General features: G+C 35.4%; 1 protein-coding gene across 4 annotated transcripts in view; it reads left to right on the top strand.

Moving 5' to 3' along the window:
* The window catches only part of LOC118744221 (general transcriptional corepressor trfA), a 59,804-nt gene continuing 36,501 nt past the window's right edge, over positions 1-23,303 (top strand). Inside the window, exons 1-2 of one of the 4 annotated variants that reach the window (XM_036477090.1) lie at positions 1-454; positions 17,770-17,894. The gene's annotated coding sequence lies outside the window, so the exon portion shown is untranslated. Of the gene's footprint in view, positions 463-629; positions 652-13,402; positions 13,738-17,769; positions 17,895-23,303 lie in introns of those variants that run through there. The other 3 variants (XM_036477089.1, XM_036477091.1, XM_036477088.1) reach the window with 3 other exon arrangements.

The raw sequence follows: 23,303 nt of genomic DNA, 5'->3' as shown, positions 1-23,303 counted from the left end.
GTAAAAAAGCTCAATTATGAACGTTTGCGAAAAGCGCCGCTTTTACGCTTTCCTCCACAACTTGTTTTTGTAAATTTTTTCGTACGCTTTTTCTTCACAGCAGCATGTTTTGTGGGTGCTTCAAGCAATGCAATGTCGTTGAAGCCGGCTCTAGCTGATAGAGGTGAGTGGTTGTGGCACGGTGGGGCGAGTTGGTTGAATTGCTGGCTGACTGGTTGGCTTCTGGGGGCTTTTTGCTTGCCCTGGCCTGACTAACTACTAGCTGGCTGATTTACTTTGGCGCGTGTGCGGCTGCCTGGAGTTCAATTTTTAACGTTGAAGTGGTCGGTCAAAACGGTACGATCGCGTCTGCGCATTCGCATACTCGTATACAGTACATATAACAAGTAAAATAACAAACATTCACGGATACAAACGACGAACACATCCATACTTCGTAAAGCTGTAACGCAACGTAAGCAGGTAGTTTTGCTTGTGCGATAAAGTAGTATTTCTTAGTTATTTCTTTTGTCTGATTGTGTTCTGCGCGTAAAATAGTGAAATGGCCACAAAAATAATATGGAATGATAAATACAAAAAAACTTCTTTAGCAAAAATATGTATACAAACGCTATGTGGTACTATATGTAAACTTTTGAAAATAAATACTAAGTATGTACCTAATTTGAAAAAAAAAAATTAAAATTACAACCGCTAATGACTAGCAGCAGTTTCTTCTGTATATCGCCGCTAGCGCCATGTACTCCGCTATGTTTGTAACGCCACTTTTGCCTTTACATACCTATGTACATATGTATGTATATATGTACATACATATATGCATGTATCCACCTACTTAAGTATCCACGTTTATACAAACATATATGTACATACATACATACATACGACCGTGCGCCATCACTTTAAGTCGTTATAAAGATTGAAAAAGTTGAATTTATTATGCAAATTCAGTTCAGAGAATCGGAAAGTCGGTACCGGAATGTCAAATCGGATATGTACATATTTATAAAAATTGTTTTATTCGTCGTTTTAATTAAAAAAACTAAGCAACCGGTGATAGTAAGAGCAACAAAAGAAAAAAAAAACATGGGATGTGTGTACAATAATATGTATGTATGTATGTATGTATGTATGTATGTATGTATGTATGTATGTACATATGCGTACATACGTTTTTCGTGCTTTTGTTCGAAGAAAGTTCGATAATGCGTTTTTTGTTGTACCGAATGACCAGAGGTGCTGGTAATATATGTACATATGTATGTACCTATATACTTATCTGCATATGCATGAATGGGTGTCCACTTATGTATGTACGTGCGTGTTGCGTTTGTAAACAGGTGGACGTGATGTCAACAGAGGAGCACCAAATTCAAACAGCCGTTAAGCTTGTAATTTTTTGATTTTGTTTGTATGTTTTAAAAAGTACGTTAATAGCTACAGAATCTCGCTTTCATTGGGCCATTTCCATATACGAAAATATGTTTAAGTGTTTCGGCATAAGATATCGCTGCAAAAAACTAATTCGAAAGCATTTTAAATAGTATGTGGCAAAACATTTTTTTTTTATAAAATATCAAGAGTCTATAATTTGCCAACTCTTAGCAAAAGTTCAATGATTTTTACCGTGCTTTAATTTGCCGACATTAGAGTGGTACATTAACTTTGAAAAAAACAAAATTGCGTCGAGAAAAAAAAGTCGATATATCATACTCTAAGATCCGAATATAAATGCCGAAGATATGACGAAAAATGTAAAAAGGCCTCCCCTACGTTGGGCCAAAAAAATACATAATTTTTTTTCACGAAATTACTGTCCAATATCACTTAAGACTCAGGGGTGTACGCCGAATTTTTTTCTGGTACGGTGTAATGTACTTACATACACATTTGAAAAGTGATGGGCGTCTTGAGTGAAGTAAAGTCTATGAATGCCGTGATCGAAGCTCAAACACACCCTGCGTCAGACCCGGAGCAGTTACGGTCTGGATAATGTAGGCTTCTCAAGAGCTACCTGTCCAGACTCGACCCCAATATCCTCAATGAGTGTCCGACATGTGGATACTTGCCGTACGCCACCAACCAATTCTACATATATGTGAGCTCAACCCCACTCAACTAACACCCTTCTCTCTTTGGTCCGATCCTGTTCAAACTGCCTGCTTCTTGGGGAGGGGGGCTTTATAGTGACGCTACAATCGATCTAATGATTCTAAGGCTGCTATCGCTATTAGTATCCTGTTCATTTGCTTCATCGCTGCGGAGTCATGCTGCACAATTTGGAACTGAGCTACAAAAATGATTTAGTTTAAAGTCACACCCATCGTGGCAACGGGATGCCTTAAAATGCTTCCGAAACCCTATCCGAACAACGAGGTTCCGTAGGCATCTCCACTAGGTCTTGCCCCATAAATTCCGTTGTAGGAGTGCAATCACTCCCAGTAACAGGTCAAATCACTACATATTCACAAGAGTTATTCGGTCGATAATTGTAAAAAGAAGTCATTGTGAAGTTACGCAATTAGTTGAGGTCCATTCCAGTGAGTTTCCAAAGTGTTTTAATGAAGAAAAATCCGACATTACTATAGCCCGCAGGACAAAGTTATCTTCGTGTTTGTAACTTAAAAAAAAAAAGAATCGAAATTTACAAGTCCGAAATGGAGAAGGCTAAGTCATTAGTGACGAGCCTTCAGTGTAGGCGTAGAGGGGTGCCATTCTCCTAATTCAGATGTGCGAGTAGTCGCTTAAGATCATCCATTTTCAATGCAATCCCAGGAGAAACCAATCCATACGATACTGGAAATAGCGGTACCGGCTTGTGTGACCTTTTGCTTGAGCGACGTTTTATTCGGTCAATGAACTCTTAAAAGACCCTCAAGCCAGCGTGATCGGAGCGCAATACACCAGGCCACTTGTAAAATACTATGCAGGTGGCTACTCGTTGGCTGAATCACTGATCAGGAAGACGTCTATATATTAAGCTGGCAAAAGCAATTCCCCTAAGGATTCAGAGCTATCAGTCTCTCTACCTTACTATTTAAAGCTCTGGAGAGTCATATTAGAAACGAGATTCCTGGTGATCGACTGCAACGATAAGATATCCATCCTACGCGGCTCTTCCCTCAGTTGGAGGTGTTCGATTTCTTATCGAATTGAGTACTTGGGCTTGACTCTAAATAGGAAGCCTAATATTGGGGAATTAGTAAAAAAAGGCATATCAGTTCCCCTCTACCGCGATCGATAAGGGATGGGCCCTCCCTCCTAAGGTAAATTCTTTGCTCTATGAAAACAAAATGCATTCCTTTCATTTCGGTTGGAGTCCTCGTCCGATGGAATGCACCACAGGAGACTATCCTAGTCGGGAATCCCAAAAAAGTATAATCGACCACCGTCTTTAGAAACTTTGGCTCCTAACATCATACTTAACATAGCTTCACTGATACAGGCTACACTCTAAAATTCATTGCGATACGGGAAATTGGGAACTGGGCTCGCTCAAGCTGCGCTTAAAGCTAGTTGTTGCATGCCTCACCTCTCTTTCGGTAGCATCTGACTTATGGGTGGAATTATAGGAAACCTTACGGTGGTTGAGCTGACCTCACCGAGAAAAAAAGAGGGGAAGTTCCTTTACCTACATTTGGACTACTCTGTGACAGTTGGGACCTCAAGTCCGCTCTTCAAACGTTGGTCGAATGCCATGAAATGGGCTACTGCAAGGTCTTTCTAAACGACAGTGTATCGAAGCCGGTCAAAGGATCTTTTCAGGCTCTAACAGCCGCAATTCTAAATCTAGTAAGACTAAATAACATACCATATTCTCACTAGTTGCAGTTACTTGGACGATGAAGAGGTGAACTCATCTCAACTCATTCTCATAAACTCAACAGATTTTGCAAGGCAGTCCGTGGGAATCCGCCGGTAACAATATCTGTCATTGGTAAACCTGCGTTCTTGGCAATTACCGTTGGTAGTGGTGCCGGAAAGGGCGATTGCTTAAGGCCCAAGAGTGCATCTAATTTGATGTAACCACCTTAATTTAATCTAACCTTCTAGCCTTAAACACTTAGCCTCATAAATGCGAGGAATAGATGATGCTTGTTAAGATTTTGAATTGTTTTTTTAGTTAGTTCGTTTTTTTTTTTAGAAAACAAGTGATATGCACTGTGTATGCAGATTACGTTTCGTTTCGAATTAATTGCCTTCATACTATTAGTCACCTTTATATTTGTTGGGAACACAAGTTAAACAAATGTAAAAATCTTAGCTGGGACTCAACGCCAATTGGTATTCAAATCAAATTAGTTCCAATCAAATTAGTGGACACAAATATGTATGTACATTAGGGCGGGTCAATTTGTAGGGGAGATTTTTGTATAGTACTGAATGATTCTACGTGTAATTCTAAGCAAATTTGCCGATGAAACTATGAGTCTAAAATCAATTTGGAGTTTGCCAAATTGCGATTAGCATTTTGTTATAGTGTCGTAAAGAAATGCTTAAATTTTGCATAAAAACATGCTATAAGGCGTTTTTTGTTATAAGGTAACCATTTCTGCGCTTATCTTTTTCTTAAACTGCCACTAGAAGGTGAAACAGTGAACATTTTCTTCGAAGCTAATTTTCACAGTTTGGCAAACTCCAAAGTGATTTTAGACCCATGGTTTCTTCGCAAAATTTGCTTGGAATTACACGTAGAATCCTTCTATGCTATACGCGAATAGTAAAAGAAATTGACACTCCCTAATGCACATACATATGTAAATATGTATACGTACTTTATCAACAGCAGATGTGTTCATAAGTAATTGATACACATATTTATGTGTATATATAAAACATTCATACATATGTTTGTATGTATGCATATGGCTATGCATGAATGTGAATATTTAATTTAAATCAAATAACTCTGACCTTTCACTTTAAAGCTATGTGGGCATAGTGAAAAAGTACTCAATTACTTATTTTTATGGCATTTCGTGCAAAGTGTATTCTTATTCAATTAAAAAAGATATTACATAATCTCTCTTAACTACTTCTAAAACTTCAATTTATTGCATTCTGTTTATTTTTAAACTTTGCACCTTTTGTTATATGTATTACTAAGTACATATTACACTTGCACTTGACTTGCTGTTTTTCTGTAGTTCAAGTGTGTTTTTGTTTCCATACATACATATATGGGTACATACATATTGGCTTCAATATTATTTATCTGCATGTGAAGTTCAAGTACTCGCTTATTTTTTATGGCTTAATTTAATTATTTTTGTGTGATTTTCTTCTTTATTATTTTTATTATTGCTGTTTTTGTGTCAGGCCGTTGTTTTTCGTTAGCATTTATCATTTGTACTTGTAACTACATTCAAGTACTCGTACGTCGTTGTACATACATATGTATGTATATATATATAATGTCGTAAAAGTGTTTGTTTTTGCCTGTACACATGACCGATTACCTACTTATTTTTATTACTTAGATTGACTTATGTGTTTTGTAAATCACATTTGACAGGTTTTATTCGCACTACAGCAAGTGTACAACAGTAGAATATTAATTATCATATTTTAAGCTAAATTATTGTGTTAATAAAAATGTTGATAAACCATTTTTATTCGCATTTGTCTCTTTTCAATTTAAAGTCCTTAAAAGCTAATCCGTTTTATTTTGTCTTTGCATTTGTCTTTTTTTTCATTTTAAAGTCCTTAAAATTTAATAAGTTTTTTTTTTTATTTGTTGGAACTAGCACAAAACAACGCGTACCGCCATCTCATCATCTTCAAGGCTGGAAGGGCAAATGCGGCTGCCATGTATACCGATCACAGTCAAGCGTTTATGCCAGAAGTAACCAGTCAATAGTCCCACAAGTTATCTGCGTTCCCATCTGCTCTGTGGACGAAAGGTATCCATACCGGAACGTAAGACGTATTCGACGTCAAAAAGCGCACTGCATAATCATTGTTACGTTGCCGCTGATATTTATTGCGGCCTATTTTGCCGTCATGTATTGCACGCGGTAATCATACGGTCTAGTGATCATAGCTTCTTCCTTTTCAGCTTGAAATAACATTTCCCAATCCGTATTTTCAAAAAGCACTGAGTTATTTTGAAGTTATTGAGCCACACTAAAAAAAGAGGTCCCGAATCTGTCTAATAATTTCCAACAAACTTAGTCTGATAATTAGCGCTGATTCCTTTGGATGAGCCGTAGATTAATCCTTCGCCAATTCATCAGTCAGGTTTTACCCTTCAGAGCACTCAATCTTGGTTCCCACTTAAGCTCTCTCCTCTTTGCCAAAGAATATGCCTGGCTCGTACTTCAGACTCTGCTCTTATAATATCCGCCACCAATTATAATCAATTATCTGCCCGCTGCCATGAGTACTGCAAAAAAGCTATGACTGAAAAACTCTCTGCGAAATGTTCAGCATAAGGTGTATGATATTTTTCTCATACAATATAAGTACAGTTTTCGATCCCCTATCTCTCCATTGTTCCATAGAAAAAAGGCCGATGCTGTATTTTCTGATAAACGATGCTTTAGGCAAAAGTAAATCATTTGAGACCAGCATTGTGCTGGGAACGGTTCGGCGCAACATCCCTTTGAACAATCTAGGTGTCATCATCACCCGCCCGATATTTATATAGATATTCGATAAGGTGTGTATTCATTGCGAACAAAAGACCGAGATTGTGCCTGATTGCCAATATTTTCGTCTGGACCTATACTGGAAATATACTTGGAGTTTATCCATATGAATTAAGACCTTTTATGTGTATCAAATTAATATAGCTTTAGCTTGCCTTATTCCCTAATTCTATTTGGAAGTTCCTTTCAAAGTTAATAACTCTGCTGATGCCATTCCGGGGGATTTGGGTTAGGAGTAGCTGAGTCCAGATAGTTTTGACACGCAAACAAACCTTCTGAAAGTTATTACTAAGCGACCGTTTGGCCGCCCGCTCTATGCTTATGTACACCCAATGCCTTGGTTATTCTGTGAATGTACTCTTCTTAGTCACTAAGTTGACTAGCGACACACAGGTTAACGTGTCTATGGCTGTCATAGGCTTTATTATCATAATACACATTCATGCAACTTCAAGATTTTCGTATAAGTCGGTTAATTAGATACCATTAGAGCCGTTTGTTTCTCTGTATATATCAAAATCTTTCTTTCATGTGAGCTTGTAGTGTGATGCCCAAATATCTCACTTCAGAAACCCTACTGACTCTGATATAACTCATAGTTCACATAGCCGTTAGGGTTCGACTTCTTGCGAATGGAATGATGGCTGTTTTTGTTGAGTTTACGAGATTCACACCAGCTCACTAGTTCTTTTTTATCTTTAGTGCCCTTTGGATTATGTCAAAAAGAGTGCTCACTTCACTTTGACCATGTCTTCCGCATAGCTTTAGCAACGGACACCATTGTGGGGTAGCGTTTGCAGAAGTTAATTTATTAAAAGGCTCTAAAGAAGGATCGATAGTAACCTCGAGGTGTTGTCGAAAGTTCAATCCATATCAAAGAAGGCTCAGAGAAAAATTACTTCATAGTCCAAAGCGCTGTTGGGATCAGTACCATTGATAAATTCCAACCGATGGCTTAGGCTGGACCAAGTTCGAATAGGGAATTCACTCGAAGTTCAAGCAAGCAAGTAGATAAAATCCTGTCCGTCCACGAAGAACTGATTCAGAAATACGAAGCATATTCCTTGAAGTCGAAGCCATTCACATATAAAGTATTGAATCGATTATATTTACTTGTTCTTGGTCGTAAATGTCTAAACCGGGTGGTGTTATTGAGAGAGGTGCAGTAATAGTAGTCCTATTAGCAGTAAACTTAGTAAGCTTTGCTCGTCACGTATAGGCCTAAGAAACAATCCAATTTCATCCTTACTAAGTGAGTATATTGCGGGTCTATTACTTTCCAATAGGTTGGGTCTATGCGATACATAAATTTTTAGTGCTATATTAAAGGCTGACCATCAAAAAGACAACAGCTGCGCTATTCGTATTAACCGCAAAAGCTGTATTTTCGTTTTTTAGAGCTTGAAAAGGTTTTGCTTGTGCTATTTGTCGAGTGAATACTAAAGAGAATGCAATAGACTGCAAGTGACCAGATTAATTTACCTACGCTTGGGAGACTTTATAACCTTTTGTACAGGTACAAGTTTTCTGAAGTGATTTGAAACTGGCTACTCAAGTCATGTCCGTTGTATTTTCTGGGTCCTTTCGCAGTTTGATACACATCTCGTTGGGATATCTGCCTATGTACATCCTATGCTGCTTGGTCAAACAATTTTCATTCTCTAATGAATCTGCTGATAGTCGAAAAGCCTGGGTATTCACCAAAAAAAAATGTGGACACTTTCTAAGCTATCTTCTAGCTGACAACTGCGACAAATCCTATTACGGGGTAGTGATATTTCTTACGCATGTTTGCCTAGGGATCAGGTTGCTACAATTCCGAACACTTCTAGCTTTGATCTGCTCAGCGGGTCCAAGGTCTTCGTCCTGTTAGAATCAGGCTATAATTTTCTCGATATCTTACAGGTCTCTATATCTGACCATCTGTGTCTAGACGGTTGAAGAAAAGGCAAAGTAATGTCACTTTCTACTCCAAGAAGACAACCCAGTGCCAGCGCTTCGGCTCCTGCCTTCGTCAAATCATCAGCCTTCTCATTGCCTTCTATGTTCCTATGTCCGGGAACCCAGACAAGAGAGACGATAGCCAACTGAGACGCTGAGCGCAGTACCATTTTGCATTCCCTAACTAATTCAGATTTGGTAACCGGAGTTGCTAATGCTAATAGCACCGCCTAGTTGTCAGAATTTATTATCACTTCACTCTTGCAGCCGACTCTATTGCCTATGATTTTACAGGCTTCGAGGATATATAGGACTTCCGGTTGAAGATGCTTGTATCCTTACCCAATCGTAGAGAAAGAACAACAAAGACTTCCTTGGAGTAGGACCACCGCTCCTACACCTCAGCCTATCTTGGATACGTCGATGTATAGAGAGGTAGCCTCTATATCCGCAACTCGGTATCTCCTCCAATCTCTTATGGATGGGAACAACACTTCTAATCTAAATTTTTTATCCGTTGATTGTCAGATTGTTTTTTAATTGAGGGCCTGGCTTTATGAATAGTAAAAATTTTGGCATTTGGATTAATCTTTCCTTCCAAGCGTATACAAAAAGTGCTATAAGTTTTTTGATTATAAAGACACATATCATGTTATCGTGTATTTTTCTTCTCACTTACTTCAATACTCTCCATAAAAATTTACAGCTAACACAATTCAATTTTTCAAATTATCACAAATTTTATTGCATATTTCTTTTCCTGCTTCATTTATACATTGTTGTTAATAATTTTGCAGCGCAATTTTTATTCAATGCCGCTATGCCATCTTTCTTTCTGTGAGTCTCTTTGTTTTGTTTTCTTTTTTTTTTGTCACACTGTAGGTTTGGTTTTTTTTTATAGATATTGGTTGATTTTTTCTTCGCATTCCCGCAAGCTGTTGCTGTTAATGAAATTTTTTGTGGATGCAAACATTCATCTTAGTAGCCTCTTGTCGTTGCTGATGTCTTCCTATATAACTGTCACTTTAACTATAGACCAGTCGAAGCAGCGGCCACACTTACAGTGATATGACAATTTTTTTTCGCAATTCATCGGCCTCACCCGGCACTTGATGCTCAAATACACTAGTCTAACAGTAGAATAATACGGAGCAAAGTATTCTGAAGAATGTCAATCACCGAAGTAGAAAAAATACAGTTAATCGAAGATTTCAAGCCACATTTCTCGTGACATTTGTCACCTTAATTATTTTTTAAGAAATTCTGCGCTGTTCGTGAGTGTGAAAAAAAATTCACAAATTCAATGAAATTCTAGACGCTGCGGGGTACATACTTACATATGTATTTATGTATACTAAAATCCGGATTTTGCGGCGAAAGAGCAAATATTAGTTGTGGGCTCATAGCGCCAATAACCAGTATTTCGTACGCTCTGCTCCAAAGGCAATGGCTTTTTCTAAACGTCAAAAGGTATCTATCCAAAGCGAAGACCTACATATACCTACCCACAAAAACTCGAAGGATTTTCAATTATTCTATCTATTTAAGATAATCGTTCTCTAACCTAAATATTTTTTGGGGAAGACCTAAAAATTGAGTAATAAAGGAGCACTCCTTGTAATTTTATTAAGGAGACATAAGCGAGATTTGAAAATTTTGTACTTATGTCTCCCAAGGCGTCAAATCCAGGAGTACTCCTTTTACATCCTAATGGAACAATTAAGGGTTTGAAAGTCAAGAGTACATAAATATCTCTCAGCTTGAATCGTATCATTTTTGGCTACTCTAAGATAGTAGTTCGAGGCCAATTTCCGACCAACATCAGAAAAAAAGATACAAGTTTTTCTAATAGCGGTCGCTCATCGGCAGGCAATTGCAAACCGCGGAGTGTGTTTTGGCCATGAAAAACAGCTTCTAATACACAGCTGGCCAAATGCTGAGCGATCCGCACATGGAGTGGAAAAGGATTCCCTCAGCAACATCTTAAAGGAGCGTTTTCGAAGCGCTCCGAATATGGAGTGAAAAGAGAGTCAAGGTGTTTTTTGTTATCTTGTTTTAAGGCTTTTTGTAATCTAGTCCGTAAGATTGTTAATACCATAGACTGATATGCTCCTTTGGGACGGTTTTCAGAGCCTCCCTAGGAAGATTAGCGCACCGCACAGGAAGTCCTAATTGTGCATCTTGCTGAATCCGTTGGTTAGCTGGAAGCACTTTCCTCCGGCGGATATGCTCCTTTTGAAGTCTCTTCGGAGCCTCCCTAGGTGGATTAGCGCAGCGCATAGAGAGTCCTAATTGTGCATCTTGCGGACTCCTTTGATTAGCTGGGTAAAAATACAATCGCCGTTTGGAGTCGCTCCATAACTGTAGGTCCCTTCCCTTTATTTGACAACATAAAGGCATATACCCCATATTGGAGGAGAAGCTAAACCAAACACTAACATATTGTGCAAGCGCCAAACTATTATTATTATTATTATTAAGGTATATAGTTCTCAGTCAAAAGCTCCTAACACTGGCACGTACCTTTCCAAACGGACGGACGTTGAAAACCCTAATGAGAAAGTGCCTGAGTGACGGCACCACTATTCGCAATCTGAGTATTTCGGGTAATCGAAAACATGCAATGAAGAGTTCTCCGATCAATCGAACGATGATCCTAAGTGCTACTGGGAAGCTAGTAAGCGCCGCACTTACTTTCTAGTGGCGCTATCCGAAGTATTCGATTTAAGAGTTCGCTAAAGTCTGATGCGTTCGCTAACCAGCTTCTGGCTTTGAAATCCCGCCACGTAAAAACTAACTTTAATGGAAATATTAATTTTGTCTTATTTTGTAATACAATTGGAGGATAAATGTTCAAATCCATAATGGGAAATTTGTTTCTGTGGGGCTGGTTGAAAGGCAATGAACGGGTAGGGGAAAGGAAAGCTAAAGCTAAAGACTTTGTGAGCGAAAATTAAAGTATTTCACTCGAATTGCATTACATTTCTTTTGCTTATTCTAAGATATCGATTGGACTTTAGAAACATTTGTAATCCTTTTAACCTTTGAATATAAAAAACAAAAATTGTATGCGAATTTTGGGAATTCTACCACCTCTTCGCCTTTCCTATCACATAAATACAGTGACTTAAACAAGTGACCACGTGCTGATTTTTTTTTAAATATTCACAAGGCTTATAAGTATTTTTTTTTTGTTATCTATATGTCATATAATAAAATTGTAATAGGCAGATGCCTGTATATTATAGATATTAAAGAAAAATTAATATGGAAGAGCAGCAGAAGCAAAATCAAAATTTTTTAAAAATTTTTGCTCATCACTCGAAAACTAACGTATGTAATCGAATGCAGTTTTCACCGATTTATTGCTAGGGATCTAACTTAAAATATAGAATAAAAAAAATTATAGAATTGCCACCTGTTTGAAAACTATTTGAAAAGTTGAATTCAGTTAAATTGATAAAAAAAGGTAAATACTGATTTAAGCTCTCATGGGAAAATCGATACTTTACCTAATTTTGAGTACCTACGAAAATATATTAACTACACCCACAAATATTTGAAAGTCTTACCTCATAAAGCTTTTTAATTCTAATATATTTTTTATGAATGAGGCCATACGAGTTTTGGGAGGAAGTAAATACGGGTTTTTAAATTTGTTTTTTGATTTTTGTTTTTTGTTTTTTAAATATTGTACAAGCTTTAACCAAAACATTAAAAATCAAAGTTTCAACTGTATATACATTCATATGTATATCAAATGCAATTTAAAAAAATATGCATTGATTTTTCGAAATTTTGTTGCGAATGTTCCGACAGCAATAAAAAAATTATTAAAGATGAGCGCGATTTTTAGTCGCTTAAAACTTGCACTTCATTAAACTAAAATTGTACGGGCTATAAAACTACCTAAAAATTTTCTAGAGATTCAGTTTAATAAGTTTGAAGTTTTTTTGAAAACTTGTTGAATTTTCCTAAATTTTATATAAAGTCAGACATTTTGATTTAAATGGCTTTGGTTAAAGCCTGAACAATACTTTTATAGAAAAATAACAAAAAAAAATTACAAAAAAAAAATTATAATAATAATCAACACATGATCACTTGTTTGAGTAACTGTATAATAATATTTGGCATTATTGGTACTCGTACATATCGTTATCGCACAGCGCCGTATCGTTCGAGAGCCGTTGCCAATGCCAGCTAGTCAAAGTTATTGTTCGTTAATTTTGTTGCTTGTTGTTATTGCTGCTTGCTACTTGTTTTTGCTGCTGTTGTTGTTGCGGTTTTCGTCTCTTTTATCATGCGCTTACAACAGTAGCTTTTGCTGTTGTTTTTGTTGTTGATCGTTAGCGTCGCGACGCGCACTTTTGTTATCGCAAAACTTTTGTTTTATTTTTGTTGTCGTTGTTGTTTTTACTATACCCGTGTCGTCCAGGTATTACCAATATTCGCTGCATACAAGCATGATTTTAGCCATTGGCAAAACCACTACCGATGCATGCGGCGCGCCGTCTGCTACAACTACATACACAAAAACTTAAACGCACACACCGGCACACGGGCAAAGAGCGCCAATATATTACTTTTCCTTTGATAAGTCGTTGCTTGCCAAGTGTATGCGAAACTTTTCAATAGACTTTTTTTATATACATACATTTGTATGTATGTACATTGTGTGCGTGTGTGTGTGTGTGTGTGTGTGTGTGTGCCTGTGTCTCACTGTATGCGCGCTACTTCAATTCATTCTGTATTACGTTGCGCCTTTGCGTCAGCCAAACGCTTTTTCGCCTAACCACATTTTCGTCTAACAAAATTTCAGTTACCTCTCAGCAGTGCGCCGCGAAGCTTGTCTAAATTTTTTCTGCTTGCTGTGTCTGAAAGTCAAGAAAAGAGCGTTAAAGTGAAAAGAAAAAGCAATACGAAACGGAAATCAATAAGCGAAACATAGCGAAAAACGAAATAAACAGGCAACACACTAACTAAATTTTCGCTAAAAAAAATATAAAAATTAAAGCTTAAACTGGTGAACTTGCTGTGATTGCCATACTGCTTTACACACAAACATATGTATATATATTTTATCGCTTCGATTTGAACGTCAGTGAAAAAAGTGCCAGCGAGTCCACTTAAGAAAAAAAAAAATGTTAGTGAAAATCAATTTATGCCTAATTGTTAAATGAGAATGATAATTTGCATGCCTGTCAGGTGTCCGCCAAAGCGCACCAAGCAACATTTATGAAGATACATACGATTAATATCACTCATTATATTTATGTATTTATATGTACATAAAACAAATTATTTTAATTAATTTGTATGTATGTATGTATATAACCTAGCGCATATAAAAACACTTTTAAGCAATCATAATTTTTCCACTGCTTTCACATGTGTCAGTCAGCCAGCCAGCTTGTCACAGACACACACACACACACATATACACCAAACAAAGCGCCAGGGCAACCAAACACTCCTTCAGTCACCCACTCACGTCTGCGCGCTTGCCAGCCATTACCATTTATTTATGTATGTAGATATGTGCAGCACCACCCACGTTGTTTGGCTGGCCATGTCCATTGATTTGCTTTTGTTGCAATTTTCCACGTCACTCATACGTCCTGTGGCACGCGAACGCCATTTGACGGCTGTTGTCTATTTTCATTTCCTTTCGTTTTATTACGACATATTGTTTTCATATTATCATAACTTCTGCTTTGCACGCAATGCCTTCAGTTTCTGCAAGTAATATGATTGCGTCGCAATTCTTTGCACTTCCTTAAATTTGTCTAGTAATGCGTAATTTGGTATTTCTGGCTCAATTGCTTATCAGATTTGTTCGTACTGCGCATAAATGCCTCCGAATATTTTAATGACCTCGGCAGTGCAGTGCTTTTGCCATGAATGTTACGCTGCAGTGAATTCTCGATATCAGGAACCCTGATATTAGCAAAACTATCTACATATATCATGATCTTTTTTTGCTAAATATGTTAGGCTAAATATGGATGGCAGCGCCATCCAAAGTTGGAAAAAGGCTTGCTTAGGCCGCCATGGGCCTTTTATGATACCGTAATAGAGGCTCCTTCTATTCATAATTTCCGTTGAAGTGATATCAATTCGCAAATTTTTCCGTCTACCAGCCGACAAGGGAAAGTATCGCTGTAAGCAGCTACTGTCCACTGATTCTGTACAGCTTTCGTGTATTGAACTGTCGAATTACTAATCAGATTTCCCAGACAGTCCCTTATATAAAATTGTAGGGTTGAGTCTTATCTATAATTCTAGTAGCGCCCTGACAGTTTACCAATATATCGCAGTCGCTTGTCAGAGCTTATCCTTGTGATAGAAATCATTGTCAGGAATATTTATCCAGCACCGAGATCAGTGCCCCAGGCCAAGGTATTGAGTGCTAAAGGCCTTTCTGGGAAGTAAAAGAGATAACTTCTTTCGAGAGAATCTTTCCGGTAGCATGCTACAGCCAGTCTTACCTTTGTTACAGCAATTTTAGCTTCGGAGAAAATAGGGCAGGTAGGATTTTGTAAGACCCAGCCCAGTTAAGGAAATCTTTCCAACACCAAAAGTGATTATCTCAAAGGGAAAGCCAGTCTAGGCTCTAAGAAGATAAACTTTTTTCAGGTCAACCTATCCTGTGATTGATGAGAAAATATATTAAGCGTCGGAATAGATTACACCGTACACGCGAAATCATAGGCCAAATATCATAAAACTGTGTCTTTAGTGTTTATCTTTGACGTCAGAATTTTTTATAAAGCTTTACGAATTCTTACCTCGCCGATCAAGGAGGAACAGATCTCAAAAGAGTACTTCGAGAAAGTACAGAAGCAAAGCAAATCATACCGGACTTCGACATCAATATACGTGGCACGTAAGGGGCCTTAGAGCGCCATACATCGGTGAAGGAAGCCCCGGAATTTGAAGCGAAAAGGGCCAAAACACAAGCAGCTTGAACTCGAAGCGAGAACCTGGGTACCTTCTGAGGTTAACGCGAAGAGATATATTAAGAAAACAGAAATATAGAAAAAGGTTTACGTTCTTTACTCCCTACTTTACTAGCTCTGAACATTTTTTTCCAATAATTATAACAATAATTTAATAGTTACTCCGTTTGAGAATTTCATATATATATATATGTATGTATTTAGTTTTGAAATATCCATGTGATCGAATGAAAGAGTATACAAAAGTGAAAATCTCTTACTACAAAACAATATGTTGCATACTTCAAGGCACACCACTTAGAAATTTTTCTCAGCTAACAAAATATGTACATATTTGTAGATGTGTTCGAAAATGGAAAGAGCTGCGGATAAAATTCTGATGTTTCATCGGTTTATTGATTCTAGTGAACAACCGGAACTGGATGGACGTATAAAGTATAAAAAATGCTTCTTTAACGGATACACTTCCGTGTGCTTTTTTGATATTTTTCTGATTAAATTTTTTTCTTAAATGCGTTTTCGCTTTGCACTTCCCAGGTGTTTTTTCAGAGTTTTTGAAAAAAACACAGGAAATCATATCAGAAGTATTGGTACAGTATTATGAAATACATATTCATTCGTTGCCTCCAACAATAATTGAACCTGATATCTTCTTATAGCAAGCATAAGCTTGAATAAGAAATAGCTACGATTTTTGATGACATTTAAGGATGCGAAAATTATCAGAAATGGAAACAGTTTTCGGGCCTTTTTTGTATAAGAACAACTTTGCGGAAAACACATCGCCAGCAAAACGAAAGTTTATTTGGTGCCTCGGCTAGCAACGGAGCGAAAGCAATCATGAGATACGGTGGAACTTGATTCAACACTTTCCTTTCTTTTCCACTTTAGGCAAGGATAATAAGATTAGATCCTTGCTTAAATACTCTTCGGTTAATGTTTCCTCGAAAGCTTCAACATCCGAATCAACTGTCCTCTGAAAGTAGCGGTAATACGGGCTGTATAAGTACTTGTAGATAGTTAGTTAAAAAATTATTTAACTCCTGATAAACATATTATTTAAGACTTAATTATTTTGTAGTTGATTTGTGATATTTTCTTATTTATCGCACTGTTAAAAATTCGCGTGTGTTGTTCATTTAATAATTTTCGTCAATTTTTTTGTTGAGTGATTCCTTAATCTTTAGCTCACACATTTGTCATTAATTTTTGCACTTGATATGTATGTATGTATTTATGTAGCTATGTAGGTATGTACACTGCCGGCAAAAAGTATTGGCACAACAAATTTTTCACAATATATGCATACACTTCTTTTCTAATATTTTTACGCCAATTTTTTATAAGAATATGGTTCATTCTACAACAAAAAACATAAAAATAAAATTCCTAAACTAAAATTCAGTAAATTTTCATGCAAATTTCAACTTTTTAATTAGATTTTTAGAATTTTTTCGGGTATGCAGCTTTGCAGCCCATCGCATTGAATTTTGAGAATTTTTTTTGGTGAAGGTGTTTTGCATTTTTGCATATAAAGTATTTTCGAAAAAATTTTTTTGTATGGAAGAAACTGCGTGAAAAAAATTGCCAAAAATCAACGATAATTCCCAGTTACTTAAAACTTATACTTTATTATAATTAAATTAATTGGGCTACAAATCTATATACTAAAAAAAAAATCTGATTAAAAGGTTTAAATTAGCTGAGTTTTTGTGAGTTTTGCACAAAGTTTGGGAATTATGTTTTAATGTTTTTTGTTGTATAATAAACCATATTTCTATAAAAAATTGGCGAAAAAAAAAATGGTTGCATATATTGCGAAAAATTTGCTGTGCCAATACTTTTTTCCGGCAGTGTACGTTTTTTCATATATTCGAAAGTTGTTATTTTTTCTCATCAAATTCATTTCACACATTCTCCAAGCAATCGTCTTAACTTCCGCTAATTATATCTGGTATTTGTGGGTTCGTAGGTTTTTCTTGTTTTTTTTCTTGATTTGTATTCATAAGTGTTATGATCTGTGTTGATGTTGCTATACATGCTGACATTATTTTTTTTTTGTATGTATAACTCATATGGACGTTTTTTTTGGTTTCTATGTCAAAAAAAAAATATATATATATATACCGTTTGCGGTTCGTAGATATTTAGTTAAACAATTCCTGTTCTACAACATAATTCACAAATATTCAATTGCTCAAAAATTTTATTTGCAGTGCAAACTTCGCGCGTGGACTATATTAACTAGAACGCAAGCAGTGAAGCAGACGCAGTAGATAAAAATTGTTTGGAAAGAAGCGCGCAAAAGTGGATAAAATTGATATCGATTGAGATAGAAACGGTGAGTTCTTAGTAAATAACAATTAATTTTACGCTGAATTGAAGTATTAGCTAATTAGCAGCTAGTAGATATACACACATACATATGTACTTGGTTTTCAAGTTTTGTCCCTACAAAAAATTTGTTTATACTCTTTGAGAATTGCACACATGAGAATGAGGAGATTCAAGTAATACGCAAAAGTGTTGTGCATCTTTTGTTGCATACCGTCGTCTCAGAAAACGGATGTCGAATGTTACAAATCACGGTTTTGAGAAAATCGACTTTAAACTTTAAACTGAAATTATTTCGAAGCTACACGGTAGATTATTGTAATTTTTGGATCAGGCCTAATTCATATTATGATTTTTTAACATTGAATGTTTTCGAATTTAATATTTTCAAAACTTATTGAGAATATGGACCTTCAATTCTGCATACATTTGTCGTATGTTACGTTTGCTCACAATTCTGTTTTGTCCATAGGACATACGACAAATGCCAAAACATTTGTTATATTCACAACGTGTCACAAAGGTTAAATAAATGTTTAGATGACTTGAAACCACAACCAACTGTTTTTTAACGGTTCGAAAATTCATAAAATGGCTTTTATAGTACCTTAAGAACCCCGCAAATATTTTACACTAATTGATTTTAGTGCCAACAGTAATATTTGAATAAAACGCAAAATTTTCAATGAAATATAAATATTTATTAAAAATAAACACAAAAAACTAAAAAAGTTCTTTCAAAACAGTTTTGTACATTTATCATATTCTGTAAAGTTTACAATTTATAACAAAAACAAAAAATTAATTCAGTTCTCTTTTTTCATTTTTACATCTTAAAACTATTTAAATTTAAATGTATCTATATGCATACATATTTTATTTAAATATGTGATAATATTGCTTTAAAAAATTGTTTGTCAGTCTCACATTCGAGGTAAGGTACCATTTCAGTTAGGTCTTTAATTCTATTTCTGTCCAATTTCGGCTTACATAAAACAAGCAGTGTTTGCTGAAATAAATTGTTTGGGGTTACGTTTACGAAACGCCCACGGGAATGTTTTTTAATACATGGAGAATTAATATCAATTTCCTCGTGACTCGCTTTATATCCAATATTCCATAAATTATTTTTGTTGTACTCTAAATATTTTACTTTCGAAAAAGGCACAAGGTCAAAAGTCCAGCTTTTTGTGAATAGTTTGTGAAATCGTCAGGAGCCATTTGAAGAATTTTCAAATGGGTTTTGGGATATTTTAAATTTTTTAAAATTTGTACTAATGCTATTGGGCAAGGAATTTTTATCTTTCTCAAGGTTTTATCTATAGTGCTATGCACACAGTCAACTTCCTGAATACAAGAATGCCCAGGTTCTGAAAATTTTTGTGTAATACTGGTAATGGAAGATTTATTCAAAAAGAACAATATTGCAGTAGATGTTATTTGATTTCGGGTTTGAGGAATACAAGAGTCACTCCATAAGATAATTTTTTTTATTTCTGGGTGATCTATCTCTATCATTCATGTCCAGAATGTCCTTGGCACTTTCGTAAAATTTTTTTAAGTTCGCCGGGCTCCACGTTCTCCTCTTCAGAGTCATTCAATATTTCATCCATAACACTAAAGTGTTCAAAAATTATATTAGAAAACAGTTTTTATAAACAAAACAAAAGTTTTTATAGTATTTACCCTTTCAAGGTTACGTCTAAACTTGGCGCAGGCGATGAATCTCCCATCTTGCTCTCACAACGATAACCAGCTGACTGAAGAAATTTCATGCATTGCAGTGCTTAAGCTATGCACACATGCAACAATTGTTTACAGTTTTCCTGCATACAATTGTCGTAAGTTCGGTATTTCGTGACACATACCACAAAGGTTTTCTGACAAAAAAAAAAGTAGATTTGTATGGGCGTTTGTTGTATGTGACATATTTTCAACACATACAACAAAAAGCACACCCAGATGTTGATATTACGCAACATACGACAAAATGCACTCGATATATCTCAAAAACTAAGGGAGATATAAAAAAATGGATTGAAGAAATCAAAAGAGCATGTCCAAGTTAGTAAATCTGCATCAAAATCCCAAAATCGTGATTTTGCACATTCGACATCCGTTTTCTGAGGCGACGATACGTCTGTGCATTCAATATTTTTATTTCAGCTCTGGGCGAAAGAGATCGTCTTTTAATCAAAAGAGGTGAATGTCGATCCCACGCGTGACTGAAGTGAATCTTTTACCTATTATCCATTAGATCAGCATATATGTATATATGAGAATTTTTCTGCATTGTAATAAAAGTTGATCTTAATATTAAACCTTGTCTTTATCCTGATCTTAAGGTCAATCTTAACCTTAACATTAACCTTAATCTTGGTCTTAATCCTAAACTTCTTCTTGGTCAAAATTTTAATCTCAATCTTAGTCTTAATATTAGATAATCCTTATAATCAAAATTTAAATTCCAATCTTAATCTTAACTTAGATTTTTGTTTCACCTTAATCTTGATCATAATATAAATCCTAATTTTAATCTTAATCTTAATCTTAATCTTAACCTTAACTTTAACTTTAATTTTAATTTTAATATTTGCTTCCTCTTAATCTTGATCTTAATCTTAATCTTTATATTAATCTTGATCTTAATTTTAGCTCTAATTTTAATTTTCATTGTAATTGTAATTGTATTTGTAGCTGTAACTTGAATTTGAATTTGAATTTTAATTTTAATTTTAACCTTCTTAATCTTAATCTTATTCTTAATTAGTATATTAATCTTAAGTACCAGGTTGACCGAGTATTGCCCGGAGTGCATATACTTTTTAAAGTTTTCAAGATTTAGATAGCTTTAAAAAAATATTTTGGAATTGAAAAAAATGGATTTCGATATCTAGTAAGTAAATTTCTTACTCTAAAATTTAGGTGGCAACCCCATTCCGAAATACGTTGGAATCCATAGTACAAGTCATAAGCGTACATGTACTGTGTATACTTACAAAAAATGCTGATTGAAATTAACAAAATACAAATTTGTATTACATAGAAGCGTGGCAACCTTGATCGCAACCTTACACTATCATCCTAAGGGATAACATTTTGTATATAGGGAAAGCATTGTTTAAGAAACTTCTCTTGGTACCCATGAATAGTAATATTTTACCTTTTTTTCTAAACAAAATTTTAAATAAACTTGCGATTCAAAATAGGTGGCAACCCTCTTAAAAATATTTTTGAATTAGGGATCTTTAAAATACCTTCCATTTGATACCTATATTATGATTTTTTAATTAATTGTCACTAATTTCGAATAGGTGGCAACCTTATACGAGTCTTCTCGGAGATTATGCCTATACAGATAATCTTAAAATCCAAAACATTATCTGTGTACAAAATTTCGTCAAAATCGTTAGAGCCGCTTCCGAGAACCCTATGGATATATATATATATATACAAGAATTGCTCGTTTAATGTAATAAGATAATCGTAATCGCAATTTTAGTCTTAATCTTAGTCTTAATTGCGCTCAACAACCCCCGCCATCCTATTCTTTCTTCTGTTGCCTTTTTGTTTCATTGAAGTTGGGAATTAGAGCCCAACGATCCTTTCGCTTTTTAGTTTCATCGATGTTTGTATTTACAAACAAGCGCAATGAGGCTTTACTTCAAAACATTCTACGACACATGCTATTCATTAGACTGTATCACAAAAAAAGTTCAATTTGCTCCAGACTATTTTCAACAAGTATTTACATACTATGAGAGTATGTTAGGAGTGTACAAATTATCATTTTAAGCTAAATCAGGTTTTTTCTATAACTTCCTTTTTGGAATCGATTTCTAAAAAAGGTACACCATTGTAAAGCCTACACACGTTTTCCAGAAAACATTATCCTATCATGCCAAACTAAAAAGTTAAAATTTTTTCTGAAAACGGTACACTGTAATTAATAGTAAGAGAAGCTTAACAAGTAAAGATGTATACGTTCAGGCGAAACCGAATTTTATCGGCCCGGCGCAGGTTTCAAATAGCGTCATTTCATCTTTCTCTCAACTACCTTTCCATGATAAGTCGGGGTGTTTTTCCCGATTTTAAACGTTTTAGATAATATGCTGACTTAATGAAATCATTGAATCAAGTTTGATAGAAATCCTTTGTAAAAGTCTTATTTATTGTTAAGAGATTGGTATTAACTTGGCGTAAATAAGTGCCCTCAGTTTTTGAAATATCGGAGTTTTCGTATTGGGTGGGTAAATGGGTGTAATTTTAGCTGATTTTAATAATTTTCAACAAGTTGCTTTTACTTACCAAGGTTTTAAGGTGCACCAATTTTGGTTGAATTTTATAAATCGGCTACCGAGACACACATTTGTGGTCATTAGTGGGCGGCGCCCCGCCCATTATCCAAAAATTTATAATAATCATATTTTCTGCTAAGTGCTTATTGCAATCATCGATTCGGAGTGCATTATCTGATTTGTCGCAGTTTTCATGTTTCTATGAATTACCGTTATATGGGAGGTGGGCGTGGTTATAGCCCGTTTTCAAAGATTTTCAACCGATTTCTTAGTTGGATCCTAAGCAAGGTTCGGACCGAGTTTGGTAAGGATTGGTGAAGCAGCTACTGAGATACAGAATTTCATCATAAGTGTGCGGAGTCACGCCCATTTTCCAAAAATTTTTTAATAATATTAGGTATTTTTTTACAATAATTCTACTTCACATACTTATTCAACAATTTGGATTGAATATTTACTGAAATATGGTAATTTTTGAATTTTTCGAAAATATCGTTATATGGAAACTGGGCGTGGTTACTGCCCGATTTCAATACCAACGTACCTTGGGTAAAGGGCAACCTACATACCAAATTTCGTTGAGATATCTAAATTTTCGCTCGAGTTATCGTGTACACGGACGGACGGTCGGATGGACGGACAGCCAGACATGGCTTAATCGAGTGCTCTTTTCATTCTGATCATTTATGTATACATTTGTCTATATCAATAAATACCTATACAATGGTGTACCATTTATAGAAATGTATATCAAATGAAAAATTTATAGAAAAGCCGATTCAGCGGGGTAACCTTTTCAACTCCAGAAATACACCTCCATATAAAAAAAATCGTTAGGGACAAATTTAACTTTTTTTGTCCCATACATCGTGGTACGGTCTAATATTCATATCTTTTTTTTTCGTTTTTTTCCTTTTTTGTATCAAATCTTTTAAGCTTGCTTCTTTTCTTTCTTTTGAAGATACTTCAACTCCAATCTTTAATTTGTTCAAATACTCGTAGCTTTAAGTTTTAATTTTTTAATTTCTTGGGCAGGTTTTTCTAAATAAACTCGTTAAGCAACTGCAACTCATTAGAAACTAGAGACGTACAATTGTTAAAAAAAAAAATATTTCATT

Source organism: Rhagoletis pomonella, unplaced genomic scaffold (assembly GCF_013731165.1).
Source record: "Rhagoletis pomonella isolate Grant_MI unplaced genomic scaffold, Rhpom_1.0 Rhpom_scaffold_00008, whole genome shotgun sequence".
Taxonomy (NCBI): Eukaryota; Metazoa; Arthropoda; class Insecta; order Diptera; family Tephritidae; genus Rhagoletis; species Rhagoletis pomonella.
The sequence above is the reverse complement of the archived record's forward strand: the minus strand, read 5'-3'. Positions and strand labels throughout refer to the sequence as shown.